Source organism: Marmota marmota, unplaced genomic scaffold, assembly GCF_001458135.2.
Source record: "Marmota marmota marmota unplaced genomic scaffold, marMar, whole genome shotgun sequence".
Classification (NCBI taxonomy): Eukaryota; Metazoa; Chordata; class Mammalia; order Rodentia; family Sciuridae; genus Marmota; species Marmota marmota.
In genome coordinates this window covers 5,329,614-5,341,142 of record NW_025999941.1, presented here as the reverse complement: position 1 = coordinate 5,341,142, position 11,529 = coordinate 5,329,614, and the positions used below count along the sequence as shown (strand labels likewise).

The window sequence follows — 11,529 nt, the reverse complement described above, 5'->3', positions numbered from 1 at the left end:
TGGTAAAGTACATGATTAATCTGTAAGGCTCTGGGCTTGATCACTGATACCAAAAAAAATAAAATAAAAGTTAAAAAAAGAAAGCCCCTTGATTTCTGAAAAGACAAACGCTTAAAGCATGTAAAAGAAGTACATGGCACAAAACAGTTCTTTTTCATTTTGTTTGATTAGTGGTGTTTTAAAGGGAAAAGTTGGTGTCTTTAGCTAAGATGCTACAAAACTATTAACTAGCAGTTTTACTTACAGCTGGCAAGTCTATGACTAATTAACAAAGGTGGGGAGAAAACAAGGGGGGAAGAAATTGGTGGTTGTACCAATATTTGTTGGCACCGTTGATTTCCTGTTTGGTAGCCACTGAATGACAAAATTAGCACTATTCAAGGGTAGAGAAAAGGAGGGATGGGGGGAGATTGTCTAACAGGTACAAAGACAGCTAGATAAGAGGAATATGCTACGGTGTGTTATTTTTAAATATTTTGAGTTGAGCATTATATACTATATACATGTAATAAATTATCATACTGTACCTAATAAATATGTACAATTATTCTAATGACTAATTATTCTAATTATTGTAATGACTAATGATGCTGTGTATCTTTTTATGTCCTGATGAGTGACTTGAATATCATCTTTGAGAAGGATCTACTGAAATCATCTACCCACTTTAAAATCCATTTTGAGTTAATTTTTATAAATGGAGTGAGGTAGGAATTCAAGTTTATTTATTTATTTATTTGTATATGAACGTCTGGTTGTTCCATCATCATTTGTTGTAAAAATAATTCTTTATTCACTGAATTGTGTTGGCATCTTTGTAAAAAAAAATCAATTAACATAATATGAGGATTTATTTTGGACTTGTAGTTCTATTTCACCAGTCTATATGTTCATCATTATGCTAGAACCATACCTTTGAATTCTTTCTTTGTTTTTTTTTTTTTTTGAGACAGAGGTTCACTAGGTTGCCCAGGCTGGCCTCAAGTGATTCTCCTGCCTCAGCCTTCTGAGTAGCTGGGACTACAAGTTCCCACCATAATGTTTTAAAATTGGGAAATGTGAGTCCTGCAACTCTGAGAAAGGGGTTTTCCAGGGAGTTGTCTGATCAAATAGTGACAGTTCTCTAGGAATGGGGCTTTTGGGAAACCCAAATTTGTTCCAACCTCTCTAGAAGACATTATTATTACTAGGGTCTACTCGGGTGCTGGTTTTCATAGCAAGGCTGTTAGTTTTCAAGGTAATTGGGGAGCTAGGGAGAAAAGAATGGGAATAGATCAAGTTAAAATGCCACCGAGCTCTTGATCCTTGTCAAGATTCAGCCATTATTTTTTCTTGAAGAAATGCTCCTTGGATTGTTGAAAGCCTTTGTTCATTTTCAGAGTTCTTAAAAAAGTCTATTTTGGCTTCTTCTTCTCCAAACACCAAATGGCGGATGACGCCGGTGCAGCGGGAGGTCCCCGAGGTCCCCGGGGTCCCCGGAATGGGTGGCCGCGGCGGCTTCCGCGGAGGCTTCGGCAGCAGTCTCCGAGGCCGCGGCCGAGGGGCTCGTGGAGGCAAGGCCGAGGACAAGGAGTGGATCCCGGTCACCAAGCTGGGCCGCCTGGTCAAGGACATGAAGATCAAGTCCCTGGAGGAGATCTATCTCTTCTCTTTGCCCATCAAGGAGTCTGAGATCATTGACTTTTTCTTGGGGACATCACTCAAGGATGAGGTTTGAAGATCATGCCTGTTCAGAAACAGACTCGTGCTGGCCAGCGGACCAGATTCAAGGCATTTGTAGCTATTGGGGACTACAATGGTCATGTTGAACTGGGAGTAAAATGCTCCAAGGAGGTAGCAACTGCTATCCGAGGGGCCATCATCCTGGCCAAGCTCTCCATCTGTCCTGTGCGGAGAGGCTATTGGGGGAACAAGATTGGCAAGCCTCACACTGTCCCTTGCAAGGTGACAGGATGTTGTGGTTCTGTGCTGGCATGACTCATCCCTGCCCCCAGAGGTACTGGCATTGTCTCAACTCCTGTACCCAAGAAGCTACTGATGATGGCTGGTATTGATAACTGCTACACTTCTGCCAGGGGCTGCACTGCCACCTTGGGCAATTTTGCCAAGGCCACCTTTGATGCCATCTCCAAGACATACAGCTATTTGACCCCTGATCTCTGGAAAGAGACTGTGTTCACCAAGTCTCCTTATTCACTGACCATCTTGTGAAAACCCATAGCACAGTCTCTGTACAGAGGACCCAGGCTCCAGCTGTGGCTCCGACATAGGGCTTTTATATAAAAATATAAAACACAAATAACAATATAAAACACAAATAAATAGATAAATAAATAAATAAACACAAACCACATTTATGAAACAAAATTCAGAGTGCTTAGTTGACAGATGAGTTCACAAGTGAGGAAACTGCCCAGATATTCTAAGGACCATGAGGTACAGAAACCAAACAAGTTAGCCAGCCTCAGTTTCATGTAAGTAGGCCAATAAAGTGTGACCACAAAGACACAATAAAACATAGATATTATTACCATCATCATGTAAGTAAATGAGGGACAATTCCTGGAGAAGGAAGGTATGGGTACATAGCTCAAGCATTCATGGTCTGGGAGGGACAATGAGACTCTACTTAAGTACAGTGCAGCTATGTTCTACCTACGCCAATTCAAGTATCCGTGTGTGTGTGTGTGTGTGTGTGTGTGTGTGTATGTGTGGCTACTAGAGGTCAGAATCTGATATTAATTCAGACAGCCTAAATTCCAAGTCACCATTCAAAAGATTAAGTTATTTGCTGCACTGAATATGGCTCTAGTAATTTTTGAACCAATATTTCATACTATACATATAGTATATACTTACTTGTGCTTCTTTCTGTACAGGATTTTTATTACCATATTACCATATATATACTGTACTTGGTGGGAAATTGAAGAAATTTTTAAGAGTAATTGGCTTGTTGTTCTCTGTCCCTTTTTAGTAAGTTCCTTCTCCAGAAATTAAATAGGTGTCAGGTGGGAAAGAGGGCCTGAGTGGGTAAACATTGTTTTAATTATCTGGTAGGATAGAGGCTATTTAAGTAGAAATTAAGTACAGTTTTATAAAAATAAAGCATTTTTAAAAATGTAGCTGAATTTGTGGATTACAATTCATGCCTGTAACTTTAGTCTTTTAGTCAGTCTTTTATTATAGAAATGAAATGCAGTGGTACAAAGGAATTCTAAATAGTAGTGACAAATAATAAATTACTGCTACATTGAATGACACTGATAAACCTTAGAAATAAAATGTTGAATGAGAGAAAAAAAGATTTGTTGTAAAAGTATTTACTATATAATTCCAAATACACTAGGTTTAATACCAGGAAAAACTGATCCATAATGTTAGAAATCAGGAGTCAGATGAAGAAACAAATAGAGTTTAGGCACTGGCTGAACACTTGAGATGGAATCTTGTGTGCTGAATTTTTCCCCAACAGATTGAGGCCCCACAGGAGACAATGATGGATCCACCAAATCAAACAGAGGAGAGTCTGTATGCTACATTCCTGGAGACAGTCCAGAAATTCAGGGAGGACTTGGGGATTTTTCTTTCATACATCAGAAGAAATGTGAGTAGATGAGTGTGATACATTGCCACTAGGCCTTCTGCACTGTTCAAAGCTGGGCAGGAGCAGAAAAAATATTCTGGCTCAGGTAGGAGCAGCCTAGATGCAGCACAGTGGGCTGGTGGCCTTGAAATGTGTTCTTTGTTTTGCACAAGGATGGCCCAGCCCAGACCTGCTCAGAGCAATAATGAAGGCTGTGTGGAAGTGAGGATGTCTGGGCAAATGCCAGTACAAAAGGCAAGACCTCGGGAAGAATTCTGCCCTGCCCATTTGGCATCTACAGAACCTAGATTATGTTTCCACACTTGAAAGCTATTAAACAAAACAAACAATAAAATAAAGAAGTACATGAATTTGTGACCTGAGAATTGCTTCTACATTTTCCAATATCTTAAATCTGATTCAATGGTATATTTCATAAAACAGATGTGTCTTAATTTATTTTGTTTCTTCATGTGAGACATATATTTAGTTTTCAATTTATTATTATTATAAATAGTGACATGATAAGTATCTTTTACACAAGACCATCTCTTATGCTTTTGTAACACTATTATTAGCATTATTATACAGTATTAGTGTTATTATATACTATTATTCACCATATCATTCTTATTCTCATTTTACCCTTGTCCCAATTGAGAATTCATTTTAATATATATATTATAATATATAAAATATATAAATATATATGAATATACACACATTTGTGTATACATACACATACTCTCTCTCTCTCTCTCTCTCTCTCTCTCTCTCTCTTTCACACACACACACACACACACACACATTTGCAGGGCTAGGAATTGAACCCAGGGTCTTTCACATGCTAGGCAAGTGCTTCTACCACTGAGCTACCCCCCATCCCCGGCATTATATATCTTTGAAAACATATGTATATTTTTAGAGCAGTTTTAGGTTCACAGCAACATTGAACAGTAGATACAATTGTTTCCCATATTCTCCCTACTCCACACATGCCCCCATAATCAACATTCCCCACCAGAGTGGTACATTAGTTAGGACCTCGTTGGTGCTTCCCTATCACAAAATTCATAATTGACATTAGGGTTCATTCTTGGTGTTGTACAATCATTGGGTTTTGACAAATGTATGATGACATGTAACCACTATTACAATACCAAACAGAATAATGCAATTCTTTCTCCCATGGATCATGCCTGTGGTGTTCTACCTTAAAAGTCATTACTATACTCAAGGTCATCTAGGTTTTTCCTTATGTTATCTGTAAGGAGTTTTATAGTTTCATGTTTTACATTTCATACTATGACCCATTTTGAGTCAACTTTTGCCAAGGTATAAGGTCTATAGGTAGATTATTATTATCATTACTTTTGTATGTGGATGTCCAGTTGGCCTGGCACTATTTGGTGAAAAGACTATCTTTTTCTGTATTGCAATGCCTTTGCTCCTTTGTCAAAGACCAATCGACTCTTTACACAGGCATCATATGCATTTTTAATGTTCCTCAAAATTTTCCCGAAACAATATAAAACACAAATAAATAGATAAATAAATAAATAAACACAAACCACATTTATGAAACAAAATTCAGAGTGCTTAGTTGACAGATGAGTTCACAAGTGAGGAAACTGCCCAGATATTCTAAGGACCATGAGGTACAGAAACCAAATCATGGAAAGTTCCCACCCAACTGTAAAACAGGGATAATGATACCTTTTTTACAAGATTTTTGGGAGTATTAATGAACAAATCCAGATGCGACCCTTTGTGCAACGTTTGGCTTTTTATAAATGCTCCATAAGTGTTATTATCATTACTATCATTGACAACAGGTAAAAACAATCACTTTTCAGTGGCAAATAAGAAGCAATATGGTGGAATAGTTAACAGACAAGAGGGCACTGCTAGCCACCATGGAATTTTCTGGAGAAGCCAGCTCTTTATTTTATCCTTTCTTCAGAGCTTTAAGAGTCTCATAGAAATGATACAGACTTAGATACAGTAGTGCCTTTGGGATCAGGATCCCATGGACTTGGAAATAGTTATGATTTCTTCCATGGCTTGCCTCTGTTTCTCTCTGTGGTCTTCTCCTTCCTCTCTTTATAATGACAGGTTTTGTATCCTAGAGGACTAGGCCACCAACCATAGTTTTATATATGACAAGTTCAAATGCCTGGAGAGTGACCCATCCCTTTTCCAAAGTAAAGTCAAAATTGCCTGGGGGATAAGATTGATTAGCCTAAATTGGGATGATGCCTTACCCGGAGGTGATAGCTTGAAACTGGAGGAACAGGATAATGTTATGCAAACTAGTAGTTCCCATGGAAACCATATAGCTTGGTCCTTAGATAATGGGAAGGCAAGATCCAGAAAAATAGAGAAGGTGATAGGACAGACAATGTAATAGATATCCAGTGTGGCTGGTCTTTCCTGCCATCTTATGACCATTGTAGAAGATGGAGCATTTGCTTCCCTGAACACACATCCAGGGAAGTGAGAATTGATTACTCGCTTGGCTCTTACTTCATCTAGCCTGTGAAAACGCCTTCCTCTAAGCTCTCTTTGTTTCTATTTACCAGCTGTTTTAGTCAGCTTTTTCACTGCTTTGACTAAAGGACTCAACCAGAACAACTGTAGAGGAGGAAAAGTTTATTTAGGGCTCACAGTTTCAGAGGTCTCAGTCCATAGAATGCTGACTCCATCCCTCAGGGCTCCAGGTAAGGCAGGACATCATGGTGAAAGATTGTGACAGAGGGAAGCAGCTTACATGAAGATCAGGAAGCAGAGAGAGACTCCACTCTCCAGATACAAAATAAATACCCCATAACCATGCCCCCAATGAACCACTTCCAACAGCCACACCCCACCTGCTTCTAGTCACCATCCAGTTAATCCCATCAAGGATTGATTCACTTATTAGATTAAGGCTATAACCCAATCATTTCTCCTCCAAAACTTCTTGCATTGTCTCATGTGAGCTTTTGGGGGGACACCACATCTAAACTATAGCACCAGCTTATAGACAAAAGAAGTCTTTGGGGGGCTTCCAAATAAAAGGTGCTATTCCATTTTACAGAACTCTGAGGACCATCCTTTGGAACAGTGTGGTTCTTTGCAATTCTGAGAGCAAGCACATGGAGGTGTCTTGAGGAGTGAAGAACCAGCTCACAGAGATGGTGAAGTGTATTTTAGAACCCAAGCTGCTGTCAAGGAACATATGGATTTTGTTATTTCTAGCCTTGCAGCTTACTCTCTATGGGTTTTGTCACATAAATTTCTGAGAGAGGGAGTGTTTTCTTGATTGACATCTCAGAAATGCTTCTTTGTGACAAAGTCACAAATATTTCCAGATCTTACTGGGCATGGAGTTGGCTGAGCTGCTGGAGAGAATCTGTTGGTGTCACTTGACACAGTGTGTGAGGTCAAGCAGGGGTGAATACCGTTGGTTGGATACAAAGGCGGAGCACTATGTGCTCTGTGGGGAGCCCATCAAGCCCAGCCAGCTCAGGAGGGAGACTGACACATGTGGGTCATTGCACGGAGCCTTTTCTCCCTCACAGAGCAAAGCAAGCCTGACATTTCCGGAAGAAAATGACACTGAAAGCATTCAGACAAAGGATGGGAAGCATTACCAAGGCTTTCTGGAAAGCCCTTTCTTCATGGGCTCATGCCAATCATTATTTTACTCACCTTAGCTAATCCATTTCAAAAAAAAAATTTTTTTTTTGTTCCTTAGTAAAGTCAATTGTCATTTATTGAATTTTTACTGTATGATAGGACCAGTAGGTGTCAAGATGGCCTGGACAAGCTTGTGAGAGTTGATTGTTCAACTTCCAGAAATTCTGAAAGACAGCTGTTAAACATAGCTATTATTAAATGTTTACATTTGATTAACTTATGATTAAATTACATAAAAACAAAGGTAATGACAACTCAAAACTCATTACATTCTAACTATTTCACTACACTTTACTGTTAATTATGCTCTCAAAGTTATTTGTATCTACTGCCTCTCTATCTTGGAAACACTGTGAAATAACTTGCACCCGATCATCTCTTTGTCACATCATCAGCATGAAATTGGCCGTGGTGAGAATATACACCACAGAAATCAGCAAATGCTACCAATGCAGGCTTTGTTGTTTTGTTGATTGTTTAGACTTAAGACAATGATGAAGAAAATGTTAATAATAGGAATTAAACTTAAAAATGTTTCATGTCTGTAGCTGATGTATTATGAATAGTATAAAAAGTTGGAGAAAATGTTCTTCCAGTATTTGAAACTATTTCTTTTTATTTATTTATTTATTTCATACGTGACAATAGTGGAATGCATTACATTCATAATTATCCATTCACAGCACAATTTTTCATAACTCTGTATATAAAGTATGTTTATGCCAAATTATGCCATTATACATGAGCTCTCTTATTGATTTTTTTTTGCATTACAATTCTTAATACTATTTCTTGATTCAGCAAAGAAGGTGTAGTTGTTCATACCATTGACCATTGAGTGAAGTTCTGACGTACATTTTTATCTCATTAATATAAGCAAAAATATCAAGTGACATCCATGTCATAGTGATACTCATTTTGTCATTTGCAACCATAAGTAGGCTGTGGACACAAGAGTTCAGAAAAATCAATGAAAGCATTTTGTGAGAATTGGCTAAACAGAATTTACAATCATGAGTATTATACGTCTCATTATTATTTGTCAATTGTATGTTACACATCCTTTCTGTTACCAATTTCTGACCCCTAACTAGGTCCTATTTCCAAGTCAGAATCATGTAATAAGTAAATGAAGCTGAGTCTGGATCAAGAGGCAAAGGATGTTTTTATTTTTGACTATCAATGGGAGAAGTGAGAAGCAAACTCTCAAATTAACTTCTCAGAACAAAGACTGAAAGACTGAGAATTCTTTTTTTTTATCTTTAAAATATTTCTTTTTTAGTTGTAGATGGACATAATACCATTATTTTATTTATTTATTGTTTTTATGTGGTGCTGAGGATTGAACCCAATGCCTCACACAGGCTAGGCAAGTGCTCTACCATTGACCTACAACCACAGCCCAGGCGGAGAATTATTTTAAGGGTTAGGGGAGAAAGGGATTATTTTAGATAATGAGTGGAATGATAATCATGACTTTGCTAGAGAAGGAGTGGGCCCACCCCTTCCCCCAGACTCGGAACTACCTTCCTTTAACCCTTCCATGGGCCGGTTCTAGTCTAGGTGTGAAGCAGAGGGCCACAATGGTTGGCAGAATTTTACAAGTGTAATATATTTTAATGGGATGGTAATAAGTCTTAGGATGAATGGCAGATCAACACGGCACCTTTTGTGGCTAAAACTGGCTTTGTTTGAATCTATCTTCCATCCTGTCCAGGGCCTGTGGGTGTTATGCGGCTGGCCCAGGCAGGTATCTTGTCGGACACAGGACACTGATCAGCAAAAGGATTGTTTCCCTCAGGGTTTGATAGTGTATTTGCCTGGTGTCATTTTTATCAGTAAAATTTACATAAACCTATATGAATACTCAATATTTTGAGGGGAGAGAGCCAGTTGTGATTATTAGCTATTATTTCCTCTGCTGTGAGTCTCCTACCCTCTTTATCTCACCCTTCAAGACCCAATTCAGAGTCTAATCTGTCCCTTCTTTGGGGTCTTGTGTTACAGAGTGCATTAGGTTTTGTGTAGTTCCCTATACTTCTTAGAACAAGTAGAGTTGAAGGGCAGAAACCTTGAGTTATTCACTTCTGTTCATTAGGGGTGAGCTCAGTGCTTGTGTACACAGAAGATATCCAAAAGGTACTGGTTGAAAGGAAAAGCAAGATCCTTGGGGGCAGAGGGGAACAAAAGACAAAGGTCAAGGTCACATATGTATAAAAAGGACAGTGAAGAATGTTCTAGATCACCTTATACCATTTAAATTTCCTTGGGGGTTCCTAAAGGTCTTTTTTTTTTTAATGCAGTTTTTTTTAATGAAACAATAAAATTCCATCAATTATAAAGTCAGTGATTTTCAAAATAGTATGCAATTTTCTGTTCCTTTTCATTTGTGCCATTTTTTTTCTCATTTAAAACTCAAGACTTGCAACAGAAAAAATAAAACCAAAACTGATATCTCATAAAAACAACAACAACAACAACAACCTCAAGACTACTAAAAATATAATTAGTATCACATTTTGTACATGGGTTAAAATTCCAGTACAGAAATCATATTTGCAATTTTACATAATCACATAGCTGTAATTTTATCACTTTCTTATCAATGCATTGATTTTTATTTATATTTAAATTGTTATCAGAAAGCATGGACTATACTATACTTTTTAGATCAAAGCTATATAACTAGATGAAAAAATCCAGTCTCTGTTCAGCATTATTTCTGATTGCCACAGAGAATAAACTAGGGATACTTTTTTTTTTTTTTTGTACCATACATGAGCTTTTTCTGACTTAAAAAAAGGTGGGGGGGGCAGGTGGCAGAGCTGAGGTTGTGGGTTAGCGGTAGAGCACTTGCCTCCCATGTGTGAGGCTCTGGATTTGATCCTCAGCACCACATAAAAATAAATAAACAAAATAAAGGTTAAAAAAAAAAACCTTACCAAAGAATCCATTTCAGCCATTAAACTTTTATTTATATACCAACATTGTCAAGAGTCATACCATCCTTTCTATCATCTCATTTCTATGATTACCCAATGTGCCTAAATAAGAAATGGTAAGCCTCTGCCCAGCATCTTATAGTCAAAGCTGTTTCTATTCCCACAGGAACTGCAGAGTTAGTTATAGTAAAAAGCCGAAGGAAGAGATCTCAGATCTTGGATCTAAACAGCAAAGACTTCACCAAAGTTGGTCTGGGGGGGACGTATCCTGGGATTGAAAAGTGAAAATAGGGTATCAGTGATTGACAGACTGGGAAACTTGGGAATTAGAACAGAACTAAATAAAGGAGAAGCTGAAGTTTTTAACTTAATTAATCAAAGTATACTTTTACTACTATTAATAATATTGTCAACCAATATTTTTTGTTTTAGACACTGTGCTAAATCCATTTACAAGTCTGATCCTAATAAATTCTCATCATGCACTATCAGGAAAGCACTAATATAATATGTTATTGTCAGGTAGATGAAGGTGACTTAGGAACAACGATTCCAGTCCGAGCCCCCATGCTGTTTTCCTCAGACACTCTCCTTATCTGCTCTGTTGTCTGAGAGTTCCACCTGAGAGCAAAATCTCAATAAAGCCTCGTTCATTGGCCTTTTTAAATCTGTCTCCTTTTGGGCGCCATTGCCTGACCTTACAGTTATAGATGAGAAAACTGAAACAGAGATGTTAGGTAACTTGCTCAAGATCATACAGCTAGTAAGGGACAGCCGAAATTCAAATTTGTGATAACCCTGTGCTTTTGCTTTCTTCCTGTTCTTTATAAATTTCCTGTATGGTTACTTTCAGAAATAAAACATTTTCTTTTTTAAAAATAAACTCAGGTAGACAGAATGAGATCACCCATAATTATACTTATCACTGACAATGTATGGCTTTTTGAATTAGTTTTTTAGTTAATTATTTCTAATAAATATGATTATCACAGTGAGTGTGCCATCCAGAAGAAAAGCTAGAAACTTGACACCAAACTCCATCTAAGTCCAGAGTTCCCACCTCTCAATCTCCAGCTCAGCAGATCTCAGGTAAAGCCATCCTGAATCCTTCACTGCTTGTTCCCTTGATTTCTTTTAAGGTAGTATGACTGTACCTAATGCATTTCCAACAAAACACAAAGTTTCCATTTCGTTATTTTTAGCTTTAGCTCATCTGTTATCTCATGTGCTTACAGTTATAGATGAGAAAACTGAAACAGAGATGTTAGGTAACTTGTTCAAGATCATACAGCTAGTAAGGGACAGCCGAAATTCAAATTT

The 11,529-nt window shown here is 37.9% G+C and overlaps 1 pseudogene; it reads left to right on the top strand.

Annotated features, from left to right (window-relative positions):
- The first annotated feature begins 1,423 nt into the window (after positions 1 to 1,423).
- On the top strand, positions 1,424 to 2,270 carry LOC107149693 (annotated as a pseudogene).
- Positions 2,271 to 11,529: the final 9,259 nt, after the last annotated feature.